Source organism: Lissotriton helveticus, chromosome 12, assembly GCF_964261635.1.
Source record: "Lissotriton helveticus chromosome 12, aLisHel1.1, whole genome shotgun sequence".
NCBI lineage: Eukaryota > Metazoa > Chordata > Amphibia > Caudata > Salamandridae > Lissotriton > Lissotriton helveticus.
Window position 1 is genome coordinate 656,789,311 of NC_136073.1, and position 15,238 is coordinate 656,804,548.

General features: G+C 44.7%; 1 non-coding gene across 1 annotated transcript; it reads left to right on the forward strand.

Moving 5' to 3' along the window:
• Positions 1-954: 954 nt before the first annotated feature.
• Positions 955-1,068, forward strand: LOC144801096 (U5 spliceosomal RNA). Its single transcript, XR_013604972.1, has one exon. It is a non-coding gene; the product is annotated as a U5 spliceosomal RNA (small nuclear RNA).
• Positions 1,069-15,238: the final 14,170 nt, after the last annotated feature.

A 15,238-nucleotide genomic window follows, 5' to 3' on the forward strand; every position in this document is an offset into this window, starting at 1 on the left:
TAGGACGGTTCCTTTTGGGGACCTTCAAAGTCCGTATTAGGACTAAATTGTGCATTGACACATGCATGTGCCTGCATAATGACACAGCCCCTTTTTTCTTTTCTGACAATCAAACTGGGGTTGGTAAATAAATAGAAAAAAGGTGTTGTTTCTGGGGGAGCGGTTGGGGAAAAACACAAGGTCAAAGGGGGTTGCAGGGAAACAACAACGCCGGAAAGGAGGCACTGAAGTCACATGGAGAGGCAGTTGATGCTGAAGCAACATGGGGGGGCTAGAAACAACAAGGAGAGTGCAGGTTGGGTGGAAAGTAACACAGGGCATGAGAGCGAGCAAATGGATGAGAGGGAAAGCAATGTGGAGCTACACATGTAGAAGGGGAGAAGCATATGGACAGCATCACCCTCCTTTTCAAAGGTGACCACCAAGACGCAGGCTTTGCTTTCCATAGGACTTGCCCATGATTTGTGCCCGTTAGAGGTGTGAGGGTGGCCAATCCTGAGTCAGCTTGCTCTTAGGTGCACTTGAAGGAGCACATCTTTCTTGTCTCTTGTGCCTCTTGCTTAGACAGATATGTCTTTCTAGAATCAGGGTCAGAGACAGTTTGGGTGAAAAATGGGCATAAAGTGCATGGCTTGTGTAGAGTACAGTGCTGGCACACTACATATCGATTGGTGCTATGGTGGGGAAAGCGTAAAATCGCTAGGGGATGAAAGGCCTACGGTGCCATTTCACTTAAAGCCTGCTTCACGCTTCCCCCGTTCCCCATCCCCAGCAGGCCCAACTGCTCCCAATGAGCTGAGGTGAGTGCAACAAAATGTGCATATGCCAAGGCAGACCCATGTGAATGATCCACCTTTTTGCATTTCTGTACTTTGAGCAGAGACTGGTTCTTGCCCTGTTACGTAGATCCTCAAACTACCTCTCAGGTCCTCACCTTTGCAATCATATTGTAACACACTCTGGTTTCTCTTCAAAACTAATTGTTTTCGCCTTTTACCAAAGATTACTCTGGTGAGGATCATTTATGAGTTTTATTCAATATTTTGAGGGCTTGCCACTGGTGAGGCTGTTTATCATTTGTTTAAAAGAAAAGCGCTAGAAGTTAGGTAAGATCTGTGAGTTGTCTGCTATTGTTTGTGGGATTTGAGATTGATGTATTGTTCCTGACCCCTCTGCTTGCTCATTGGCATTGACATAGTGTAGGAGAGGTGGCTCATGGGAAAGAGTTTGTGCAGTGCATGAGACTGCTTTTCTTGACTTTCTTGAATCTTTACGATAGCAAGCGGTATATTTTCTCTGCTCCCAACATTTCTGCTGCCAGAGGCCAACCGTCAGCTTCCTTGTCAAAGGTGGCCACCAAAACTCAGGCTGTGCTTTTCACAGGGCTTGCCTGGTATTTGTGCCTTAAGAGGTGCGAAGGTGGTGTGGCATCTGTGTCTTGGATTTCTGGGGCTCTCCATAGTGACGATAGAATGTAGACACTGGAGTGGCACCCATGTCACTGCTGGGTTGGAATATTTGTATTCAAACTGTATGAGCTGTTTCTGGGCTCAGCTGCTGTGATATGGATGGGATCGTCCTCATATGGATTAAACCTCCATTTTCATATTCATACCTGCCTTGACTGGTCCTTTCAAGCAACTTAAGCTCAGGCTCTCACACTGGCGTAGTAGCCAGCTCCATGAACCCGAATGAGAAGATCTTCAAAAACCACAGTGTGCTTCTTCATTATACAAGGACATCAGCAAACCACCCAGCGGCGGCTGGCAGAGGTAAACGCAGTGGGGCTAGGCGAGATGGGATGGGAGAGGGGGAAGGCGACAGATGACGGAATAAGTATAATGAAAAAAATAAATAATACCTATTCTGTCATCTGTCGGCTTTCCCCCTGCTGCGCCCTGTCCCCCCTCGCCGCCTCACCACACTCACCTGAGCCAATAACCCGCTGAAACCACAGTGTGCCACTTTATTAGACAAGGACTTCACCCGAAGTGGTTCTAAGAGGTCATCAGTACTTACTTTATATTACAGGGATTTGCGCATTGTCAGTGGGCATGTACAATCTTTATCTCATCAAGTAACTGTACTACTTGGCCAACGGTTTCTCACTTGACTTACTTTTCAAAGTTCTTCCCCACTTCCATTATTGCCTCGAGGCTCTATTAGGTGCACTCAATAATTGCAGCACTTCCCCTCAAAACTTTCACTGACCATGGGGGTCTTTGATCCCTCTCTCTGTATAATGCTCTCTCCCGAACATCCGGAAAGGACGGACGTCGTAATCAGTGCAGGAGAGAGCTGGTGCGCTAACTCCTTAAATCTGCAATGCTCGCCTCCGCCTGCAGCACCTCTCCCACATATGCATCAAGGTCAATCTATGTCTACTATGCAGGAGAGAGCTTGACCGCTAAATCTCCGCAAGTCTGCAAATGCCTGCACATGTCATCTCCTGCATGCACTGCCTGAAGTGTAAGAGAAAGGTGGAGCGCTGACCTCCTCTTCAACCCTCTAGGTTCCTGTTAATCGTGCTGAGCTCTTTGGCATTTGTTCATGCTGAGGTACTGGGTTTTTCAGAACCGGCACAGAACCGGCAACCCAGCGGTGTCAGGGTACACCCAGAGACCTCGGGTTCTTCCTGATTCAGACCACAGAAACTCTGAGTCTTCTAGGTGAAGTCAAGGATCGATTTTATTGGCTGCAACCAAGGTAACAGGTGTCCTAGAAGTACAACACACGGGAAGTATTTTCTCAGGAGACTGCTTCAATTTACAAAGTCAGGTTTCTCTTTTTATACAGAATATTCAGCTTCAGGCAAACATTCTTCGAATTTGCAATACATCATTTACAGTTCTTGGTTACAAAGGAAAAGCAGAGTCATGATGACATGTACATATTTCACGTCGTGCTGCCCACAACAAATCACCCGGCAAGGCCCAACATTTCATCAGATATCGGTGGACCCCCAATAAAACAGGCACCTCCCCACAATAAAGTAAGTGAAGCAAGAAGAGTAGAGACAGACGGGAGCAAGATACGGCAGGTGTGTGCGCTGAAATGGTTTTATGGCTTGTTGAACCTTGATGCTATCTTGTTCGGCCACTGGGAGGGGAACTGACCTAACGAGTTCGGCCTGGGGCAATGGTTCCAACTTGCATAGGTCATAGCAAAGTCGATTAGGGAGTATGTGTCCTTGTGGGATTGAATTCAGCTGGATTAAGGCCTATGTAAAGGGCAACACATAAATGGAAGTCAAGGGTTCAGAACGCAAATGACAATTTCGAGGTGAAATCGTTACTCGAATATGCTGAAAATATTTATACATGGTGTGTTCGTCATTCTCGGTCTTTTGATACCAAATTCGTCATGTTTCGGAGAATTTTAATTCTCGAGTCCAGAATGATCACACGAGTCCAGAATTTTCAGAACCACAAACCCTCCTTTTGCCCTTACATAGGCAATTAATCTATCCTTATGTCAATCTGAGTCCAGATCTATATTCCTAAAGTCATTGAGATGTTGCTGTAACATCATTCTAGTACTCAGTTCATCTCTTGATACAGGCTTCCTTACACATGATGTAACACAGAGGCCACATATTGCAGGAGCACACTGTATGCACAGACAGAACAGGAAAAGAATGGCTAAGACCATCCCAATGACCATTAGAATTTTCCATCCCCAGGCGGATATCAGTTACCAGAACCATCCCACTAACGACCAATCTCCTTTATCCACATGAATAGATTCGGAAATCTTATGTAGTTTGGAGATGGCCTGGTACACTGTTGGAGCGTTATCTGGGATGAAAATACAGCAACCTGATTGGATCAATCTGCATACCCCACCTCGGTCTGCAAGTATGACATCTAATGCGACCCTGTTCTGAAGGGTCATTAGACGATCCGACTGGAGCTCAGCAGTCAGGTTACTAAGGGCGCCAGTAGTTTCTATCACGGTGGACTCAACTACCCTTGTCAATTGCCTTATGTTCCTGCTGTTAGCCATGGATCCCCAGAACGGCAGAAAACCCTTTGCAAAGTCCCCAAATTGTTGACCTGCAGTGTCTTCTTCACTCAAAACACCCCTAACTACCCTTGTCCTGTGGTAGTCTGCCGCTGCTGTGTAGGTGGGAGGCAACAGGAAGGAAACAAAACATGAGCCCGAAAAGTCAGGGGGCAGCCATGTATAGGCTCTATCGTGGCAGATGAAATAGGTACCCTTAGCTGCTAAAAACGCAGGGGAAGTCTGAGATCCAAAAACATACGTTTCAGTACAGACACTCTTCCCTAACTGAGCCCTGGGATTCCTGCCAATACCTTGCAGACATAGGTTACCCTGATGGGGTACAATCCAAATCGGGGACGATCTTTTAGTTTGCTGTTTCTCACTTAAAGTAGCTCCATATCCGGTCACGTTCCAACCTATATATGCAAATATCTCATCTTCCGGGGTATTTTCATAAGAAATTTCTTCCTTAATCATGTCAACTATGCCTTTGACTAGGGAGCTAGTCTTGAGGTTATCTTTTACAGAACGTAGGGGTTGGACTTCACGTGCGTATATGAACATTGTTCTGAATGCCCACACAGAACCATTATGGCTGAAAGGCAGGACTAGATAAGGGATACCTTTGTCCGTAGTGTGAGGCATAAGGCCACAAACCCAACAGTTAGTTGTGTTCATTACCAGTTGGTGTTGCTGTAAAAGCTGAACAAAGGAGTTATTAATAAACTCTAATCTCCTAACTGATTCGTGTTCAGGAAGGGGGTGGAAAGAATGGGAGGTAACAGTAGGAGGAGGTATGGGTGATGCAGTGGGTGCAAATGTTACATGAAAAGAGAATAAAACATAACTTATTAAAAATACCATTACACTAAATAGCATAAAAATGCACAATATTATAAAACTTTGTCATCACGTTGCACAATTTGCTCTTAAAGTTCGTTCGTTTGGCAGGTCTCTCCACATCGGGAAACTCCATCCTCTCTAAAGTGCTGCCCACGGTGGGAGGTTGCCTCTGCTAAGGGATGCTTCTGTCAGTCTAGGGCAACTCCCTTGGACCAACCAGAACTACCGACCTAACGTTGTCAGCTGCACCCCAAAGACTTTAATCAACCGCGGCCCTAGCAGCGGAACCCGGATGGCGGTTCGAAAAACAAAAATGAGCAAGTTTCTTAGATGGGAGAGCTGCACTTTCAAAAATAGTACTTGGGAGGAAAAAGAGATATCTGTTTATTAGTCCATGGATCTTGGTCTCGAATTGCAAAAGAAATTGCTTTTATTAGTTTGTTTTTCTTGGTCTCAAATTATATCGTTGTCTTCCAGGTATTGTCTGATCCTGGAACAAAAGTTCAGACTCTGTAGTGTTCAATCGATTGGATGGCGGCCCAGCCTTGTGCAAAATGTTTTCATTTTCTCGTTCAGGGTAAGTTCCTTTTACATGCGAATCATCAAAAGGGATGACATCTGGCACTGTTTCAAGTTCCGGGTCAGCAACACCCTTCTGGACCCACTGGTCATGGGGCAGAGAAAAAGGAATTTTCTTACAATGGATCCCGTGGACCCAGTTGGCCTTCCCCTCCACCCGAACGGCTGATCGGGTGGAAAGAAGGACGAGGTGAGGTCCGGTCCACCTGGGCTGGTCGTTCTTCGTTCTTTGGAAGTTTCTGACAAGAACCCAGGAACCAGGGTCAATGGCGTGACCCGGAGTCTCAGAGACCGGAGGCAGGGTGTCGTGAACCTGTTGATGCAAAACACGCAATTTAGCCGTCCATTCATACAGATAATCGAGCAAAACAGGGTGTTCAAGCTCACTAAATTTTGTGGGTCTAGGCACTCCCCATATGTTGGCTGGCCGGCCAAAAACGATCTCGTAAGGGCTGAGTTTCACTCGTGAATGCACAGTCATTCTGGTGGACAGGAGTGCTAAGGGTAGAGCATCAGGCCATTTAAGACCTGTGCTCGCTTGGATTTTGGCCAGTTTGAGTTTTAAAGTGCCATTGTAACATTCTACTAATCCAGCTGATTGGGGGTGATTTGCAGCGTGGAACTTCTGCCGAATACCTAGCCCTTCACACACTCTTTTCATCACACGACCCACGAATTCACTCCCATTGTCAGACCAGACCATTCTAGGCATTCCAAATCTGGGGAAGAACTCTTTCACAAGGGCTTTCGCTGTGGACAAGGCAGTATTGTCTTTTAGGGGATAGGCTTCTACCCATCTTGAGAAGGCACAAACAACAACGAGTACATATTTTAAGTTGTTGCACCTCTCCATGTGAATGAAATCTAGCTGCAAAACCTCGAACGGATACGTAGGAGGTGCAAAATGACCAGCTGGAGTTGGGGTTCCCCTACCAGGATTGTGCTTCAGACATACCATGCATTTCTTGACGACATTCTCTGCACACTTGGGAATTCCTGAATTTTGCCATACAGGAGCCAACAACTCGCAAATCCCTTTCACGCCGATATGAGCCATCCCATGAGCCATTGTAACCACTGCAAGCACATATGCATCGGGTAACAACCATCTCTGATGCTCTGTCAATCCAATCCAACAACCATTTATATCCATTCTACCCGTACTTTCTCTCCACGTGCTCAACTCTTTCTCTGTGGCCTCAGCTTGGATGGACTTCACACTCTCTATCGTGTCTTCACACATTCCAACATCACCAGTCCATCCTGCAGGGCCTGCAACATACATTCGGCTCATTACATTCTTTGCCGTTTCTTTCGCGATCTCATCAGCAAATGCATTTCCACGACCAACATCATCAGTCACCTTCTTGTGAGCACTACATTTCAGAATCGCCATTTGCAGAGGCAGGGTCAGTGATTCAAGAAGCTCATTCACCAACTGACCATGCTGAATCTTAGCTCCATGCGAAGTCAGGAACCCACGTTCTCTCCACAATCGTCCAAAACTGTGAGCCACTCCAAATGCATACTGACTATCAGTGTAGATAGTCACTTTCATTCCTTTAGACAACACACATTCTCTCGTAAGTGCAATTAATTCTGCTGCTTGAGCTGAATTATGTGGGACACGTGCAGCCTCAACAATTGTATGCAAAGTCGTGACAGCATATGCTGCAGTCGTGTCACCATTCCGGAGCTTGAAGCATGAACCATTCACCCATAATGTACCATCACATTCAGCAAGAGGAGTATCGGATAGATCTACTCTCCCTTTCGTCTCTTCCTCTGTTCTAAGAAAACAATCGTGCTGTTCTGAAACATCTGATTCCTCTGCAATTGGCAACAATGTGGCTAGATTCAAAGTACTGCACCTTTTTATGTGCACATGACTCGCTAACAGTGTCAATTCGTAACTGGACAATCGAGCACTAGTTAAGTGCTGTGTCTTGGTTCTATTTAACAACGTGTCTACTGCATGTGGGACCATCACGACTAGTGTATTATTCATTACTAGGCCCACAGACTGTCGAATAGAAACAGCTGCTGCTGCTGTGGCTCTTAAACAACTTGGCAATGCTTTAGCTACCAGATCCAAAGTCGACGAAAAATAGGCACATGGACGCTGCCTACCTCCAAACAACTGAGTCAACACAGACAATGCACAGCCCTCTTTCTCGTGGACATATAATGTGAAAGATTTACTGTAGTCGGGGGTACCTAACACAGGAGCCGAACATAATGCTGTGCGCAATTCGAGAAAACTTTTCTGACACTCTTCAGACCAAGGAATGGAATTGGGCGTATTTTTCCACCTCAATGTCACCAAAGGTTTGGCCAATAACGAAAAATGTGGAATCCACTGTCTACAGTACGATGTAATGCCCAAGAAAGCACGCACTTCTCTCTGTGTTATTGGCACACTCAATTTCGCTATTGCCTGAATTCTTTCTGGGGTCAGTTTCCTTCCCTCCTTCGATAAGAGGTGACCTAAGTAGGTCACTTCTTGTCGGCAATATTGTAGTTTGGAAAGTGACACCTTATGATGCAAATCACACAGATGGCGCAATAATGACAGCGTTGCCTTTTTACAGATTTCCTCAGTATCTGCAGCAATGAGCAAATCATCCACATACTGCACAAGGGTAGCACCTTTAGGTAAAACAATCGTATCAAGCTGTGTTTTTAGAGCTTGACTGTATATTGATGGACTTTCACAGTAGCCCTGAGGAGCGCGTTTAAAGCGGAAGCTGCGACCTCCTAAACTGAAGGAAAAAATATCCCTGCTCTCCTCAGCAATCGGGATGCTGAAGAAAGCATTCTTCAGGTCAATCACCGAAAACCAAGAGGCAGATGCTGGGATCATAGTCAATAATGTGGTAATGTCGGGGACAACTGGAAATTGTGGCACAACTATTTTATTCACTTCTCTGAGATCAATCACAAATCTGTACACAGGTGGTTGAGAGGGATCAGTTCGTTTTAAAACAGGCAGAACAGGACTATTGCAAACGTTGCCTCGTGTTTCTTCAATCACATCCTTTTCAATCAATTCGTAAACGATCGCTAGCAAAGCTTTTTCACCCTCACTAGATATCCTATATTGTGGAATTCGTGGCATTTGAACATTGGCTTTCAATGTTACAACATATGGTGGAATTTCTAAAAGACCCACGTCATTAGGACCGGTGGCCCAAAGAATATCTGGAAGAAACGACAATTCTGCTGGAAGTTTATCCCTCGACAAATACATGGGAGAAACCACTTTTCTACCTAGAGTAAGTTGTACTCCTGAAGGAGAACAGTACAAAGTTGCATATAATCGTTTTAGCAAATCCAATCCTAGCAAGTTTTCACCACAACCTGTTGTCAGAATGAGGGGTGCTTCGAATTCGCAAGGACCAACAGAAAGAGACAAAGGGTCAGAAATCGGATTTCTAACTGGGGCGCCAGAAAAACCTACAGAAACGTTCATTTCGCCAGACAAAGGTGCGCCAGGGAGTTTGGAGTGCATAATAGAACTCTTTGTAGCACCAGTATCCAACAGAAAAGGCTCTGACACACCTGATGTAATCACCTCAACGTATGGTCCACTCTGATATACTGGAACTGAAACAACTCCCTCTCTTTGTCTATGGCTGTCCTAGCAATCATTACCCTCCAAATACTCATCTTCTGTATAGTAATCATCGACATAGTATTGAGCTGTCCTGTCAGATGTGTTGTTCTGTTGATCGAACCTATGCATAGAATTTTGAGGTGGAAGGGGACGTGCGTTCTGGGGGACGTTTGCACGTCCTCTACCTCTAGGCGCTTGCTGAACACCACGACCTCTTACACTAGAAGCACCATTTGCACGCTGTAACACAATAGGACAACTATACTTGAAATGACCCTCTTCTTTGCAATATGAACACTGGTTGGGGCCTACAGGGACACGTGGCTGAGTGTACTCGACTCTTTGCGAGTTCCTATGATACTGTTGAGGGTGCTGAAAATTATTCTGATAGTTATTCTGACCATTATTATTATTTTGACTTTCGCCACCACGTGGCGGATATGCTTGCTGCAACAAAACCTTCGTTTTCAACTCCTTAGTCTTTTTGTCCGCTCTATCTTTCTCGTCTTTGTCCCTATTTTCGTAATATTGGGCAGTAGCCAATATCTGTGCTGAAGAGGAAACTGCCCAAGAACTCTCTGAATCCTTTAACTTTTTACACAACTCTGGAAGCAGATTGTGCACGAATTTATCGACAAACAAACGCTGACCACCCTCCGTGGTCATATCTTGACCGCTGTGGTCGACAAATGTTTCTTCAAACCTGGTGAAGAAATCCGAGACAGTTTCTTCTTTCTTCTGCTTGCATGCAGACAACTTATCCCAATTTACACGTATTGCAGGCATTATCGTTTTCATATAATCAACTATTTTACCAGGGAGTTCTGCTATCAAAGGCTCAGGCTTAGCACCACCAACTTGTCGGGCATCTGCAGCAGCAATATTAGCCCATGAGTCACCTAATTCCTGATCATGATCTGCATGCCGAATTTTACCCCATAAAGGCTGTGGAACCACATTCCCAAATAGCATATCGATATCGGCTAAATTCATTATACATGATCCAGCAGTCTGTGACAATTCTTTGTAATACCCTGCAGGATTTTTACGCGGATCAGGTAATGTCTGTTTGAGTGCTAAAACTTCAGCTCGCTTCCATGGGACATGTACCCATACACGCTGAAAGTGTGGCAGAATAGGGGGGTCGACAGTTGTGTTGCCCTCTCTCCATTGTGGGGGAACTTCTCTCATGGGGTATTGTCGCGCCTTTTTCCTACTAGATGTACCATGCTCAGATTGCGACCCAGAAGCGCTCCCCTTACTCCGATATGATAACAATATTTCAACCGCTTTCTCGACATCTGGACCTACGATCATGTCCTCTCCAAACTTGTACCGCACACGACACAATTCTTGCGGGTTGCATTCTAGATCATTGTCTTCCAAATCCTCACAAAGAAAGACGCACATTTGTTCAAAGACATATCTCTGCGTCGGTGCTTCCCATTGATGGAAGACTTCCATGACAGACTCTACATCATATTTTACAGTGTCCATAACCCAATTTCGTGCTAAACGATTCAGTGAGTCTCTCTCTTGATAGTCAGGCAGTCGACTTCGCAACTGTCTGCGTCCCATGTTAGGGGTCGTGGTAGGCGACCCGAAAAGAGGCGAGAAAAGGTTAGTGACAGTGCTGGCCATTTTCTGCCGAATGGAAGGTGAGACTGAAGGAAGAACGGGTGGAAAAACGGGGTGAGATAAGGCAGCAGCAGAGACAATAGCAGAGGAGGCATCAGGAGAAGTAGAAAGTACAGTAGGCAAAATCGTGGAAAGCACAGGCGGAGCAGAAGTGGTCGGTGGGCCTGGAGGAGGCTGCACCGTAGGAGCAGGAGGCAATGTAATCACAGGTTGTGCAACTAAGGATTGCGGAGGAGCTGTAGGATTCTGTGCATAGGGAGGTGGCGAACTTAATAAATGCGCCATTAATGGATCTTTTTCACGCCCTTTTGCTGCCTCTTGCTGAAGAGACGGCAAAACTGGATAGCATTTATCTGTTGCCATTTTACGTTGCCTGTGCAACTGCTCACTCATCTGCTCTTCTTCATTGTCTTTAAACTGCATAGCAGCTTGCATTACTGAAAATCCCCCTTCTCTCTTATTTTTCTTAGCTAATTTGATTTCCTTTTGTTTGGCTTCTTTACGCCATAGGCGGAAAGAGTCGAACAACGCCGGCCGGGCTTTCTTTTTGAAAAGTTTAACTTCAAGGTTATCTAAGATTTCGGTATCAAAACTACCATATTGGTGCCATTTTAAAATACCATATTTTCTGGTGTATTTGATCCACACTTCATTGTATGTGATGGGGCCTACCCCATGTTTCACATATAACTCATAAGTTGGAGTTCCAACTGGAGGAACCGGACACGAGTCCTCCAATCGGGAGTCCCTATTATTACAACCAAGACAAAACAAATTTCCAAGTCTAAGACCAGGCATTTTCGCACTCTAGTCTAGTTCCAAAATTCAAAGGATTATCGATTACGCTATTTCTCGTGAATACACGAGTCCCTTGGTTTTGGTGCTTGCAAGTACCAAATCAAAACCAACTAAGGACTGGGAGACGCTCCACTTATACTTAACTGAAATATCGATGACGTAACCAGAAGACTCGTCTTAGTGTTTCGCTCTACCAAACTTCAAGGGTCCAAATCAGGGCGATATCCAGGGCAGCAGTCCTTCGTAGCCATTGGGAAGCAAGGAACCTCGCAGCAAAGACCTTCGGACCACGTCGACATGCAGGGGTCGATGAGGTGGTTGGCCGTCCTCCGGAATTTTCACACGAAGCTCCTCTCGAACCTCTGGCTGACTGGCACCACTGGAATCGCCCCAAACGTTGGGCGCCAGCTGAGGTACTGGGTTTTTAAGAACCGGCACAGAACCGGCAACCCAGCGGTGTCAGGGTACACCCAGAGACCTCGGGTTCTTCCTGATTCAGACCACAGAAACTCGGAGTCTTCTAGGTGAAGTCAAGGATCGATTTTATTGGCTGCAACCAAGGTAACAGGTGTCCTAGAAGTACAACACACGGAAAGGATATTCTCAGGAGACTGCTTCAATTTACAAAGTCAGGTTTCTCTTTTTATACAGAATATTCAGCTTCAGGCAAACATTCTTCGAATTTGCAATACATCATTTACAGTTCTTGGTTACAAAGGAAAAGCAGAGTCATGATGACATGTACATATTTCACGTCGTGCTGCCCACAACAAATCACCCGGCAAGGCCCAACATTTCATCAGATATCGGTGGACCCCCAATAAAACAGGCACCTCCCCACCATAAAGTAAGTGAAGCAAGAAGAGTAGAGACAGATGGGAGCAAGATACGGCAGGTGTGTGCGCTGAAATGGTTTTATGGCTTGTTGAACCTTGATGCTATCTTGTTCGGCCACTGGGAGGGGAACTGACCTAACGAGTTCGGCCTGGGGCAATGGTTCCAACTTGCATAGGTCATAGGAAAGTCGATTAAGGAGTATGTGTCCTTGTGGAATTGAATTCAGCTGGATTAAGGCTTATGTAAAGGGCAACACATAAATGGAAGTCAAGGGTTCTGAACGCAAATGACGATTTCGAGGTGAAATCGTTACTCGAATATGCTGAAAATATTTATACATGGTGTGTTCGTCATTCTCGGTCTTTTGATACCAAATTCGTCATGTTTCGGAGAATTTTAATTCTCGAGTCCAGAATGATCACACGAGTCCAGAATTTTCAGAACCACAATCTGGCTCATTTGTTGTGATATGTTGATTCTGATTGCCTACACAGTGATAGTCACACTGTAATGATTACCTACACAGTGATAGGCACACTGTAATGTATGACGCTTTGGCCTCACCTGCATGTGTGCTATGATCCATGTTGCCTGCTCAGAAATAGTAACACTTGAATTTGTGATCCACATTCATCACCTGGATGTGTGCTATGATCTATGTTGCCTGCTCAGTGATAGACATACTTGAATTTGTGATCCTCGTTGTCTGCTCAGTGATAGGCACACTTGATTGTTTTTTTGGTTTTTCGCCTCTTTAGATGTCACTTATTTTGCTCTATAATTTTTGGGGGTAAAGTTTATATATTGTTTTTGGGTGTGCTCTGTGACAAGCACACTGTTCCATTAGTGTGCTTATGCTGGACTGCCCAGTGGACTGCAGAGTGGGTCAGTCTTTTCATATTATTGCGTTTTACTGGACTACATGTGCTGGACCACTTGCATTGTGTCCCAGTTGATTGTGATCATTCTTGTGTTCTCTGCATATTATTATTGTATTTTCTTTTGTTCCTTTCCTACTTTATCTGAGATAATGCTAAATATTACTCCACCTTTTTTTCTAATAACCCCAGGGGAGCCTCCTGTCAAATGGCAACAGTGGAAACAAGTATTTGAACGATATGCAAACGATGTGGGGCATAGTTGAGTGCAGAGCGTACGTCTTCACTTCTTTTAGATTGTTTGGGGTCAGAAGGTCAAGAGATTTTCAATCATCTACCTGAACTGAGTGATTCTGAATCTGAGGATTTAAACGAGTATGACATTTGTATAAAACAATTGGATAAGCACTTCCTTCCACAGGTCAGCACGATACTGGAAAGAAACTGTTTTGCAAGTAGAATGCGAATTGACGGGAAATCGGTTGAGTGCTATATTACCCATCTAAGGAAGCTTGCTTCCTCTTGCAAATTTGCTAATCTGCTGAATGAGCGATTTAGAGAACAATTTATGTTGGGGTGCAATATGGAGAGAGTAAGAGATAAATTGTGGATGAGAGATGAACCTTCTTTGGATGACAAGAATTGCCCTGCCGTAAAGGCTGTTTGTTCCAAATGTAAAAGGCAAGACATTCTGCTTCAAATGTAAAGTGTGTTGAAACAGAGGATGCAGATGAAGATTTTGTATGTGGACAGATTGTTTTGCAAGTTGGAAATACAGATGGTAAGAGTAAATCATGTCTCATTGACACCATCCTGGTGGAAGGAGAGTCCACTAGGGTTTGGTTTGATTCAGGGGCCAAAATCACAATTATTTCAAGGTTGTTCTTTTTTCAAAACCGGTTGGCAAGTAAATTCTCCGTACATAAACCGGATATAAACCCTTTGGCTCATGGTGGTGAACCAATACGTTTGATAGAATACTTTGTAGGATTGATAGAATGCAAACAACATTATGTTTCAGGGTAGATATATGTCTCTGAAAAATGGGATAGCATTATAAGTTGGTTTCACCAGGGCGATTTGGGCGTTATGCTTTACCCAGATAGCAATCCCCAACACTGTTGAAGGAAAAGGTGAACATGATTCTCGATGGTCCACCTCACAGTAATGAGGTTGAGTGTGGAGTAAAAAGGGATTTTCCAAATGTGTTTAGAGAAGAGCCTGGTTTTCTGAAAGGATTTCAGCATGAGATATGCTTGTGTGCTGGAGCTTAACTGTCATGCTGCAAAGTGAGGAATGACTATTAGAGATGAAATACAGAGGGAAATAGAAAAGCTCAAGAAGGGGGGAATAATTGAAGAGGTTGAAGGGACTGAATGGCTGGCCCCTTTTGTGGCTGCTCGCAAGTCCAATGGAAGCCTTCGCCTTTGTGTAGACTTAAGGCATCTCAATAAGAATGTCATAATGGACCAGTATTCTCTTCATAATATTTTGGAGCTATTGGTGCTGCTTGGTGGGGTAAGGGTGTTTAGCACTATTGATCTGGCATCAGCTTACCACCAGGTAGAGTTTAAGGAGTCTTCAAGAGATTACATAGCATTTGTTACACCGTTTGGCATGTTTAGGTTTGTGAGGATGCCATTTGGCTTAGTGTCAGCGGCATCAGTCTTTCAACATGCTATGGAGAAGGTTCTGAAATGTTGTGAGGGTGTCTGTGTCTATCAGGATGACATTATTGTGTTTGGCAAGGATGAGGAGGAACATGGTGGTCATTTGAGGAGCGTGCTGAATAACTTAATATCTCGAATTTTACCATTAAGGCAGAAAAGTGTCAATTTGCCACTACTACCATTAACTATTTGGGTCACACCTTCACCGGGGATGGTGTGATGCTAAAGGCTGAGTTGGTGAATACCCTTTTGAGCATGTGTGCTCCTTCCAGGGAAGAGGTGATTACATTTTTAGGTATGATAGAGTACTACAATAAGTTTGTGTAGAATTTTGCAGAGTTAAGAGTGAACTTGAGACTGCTTCTGAAAAAAGG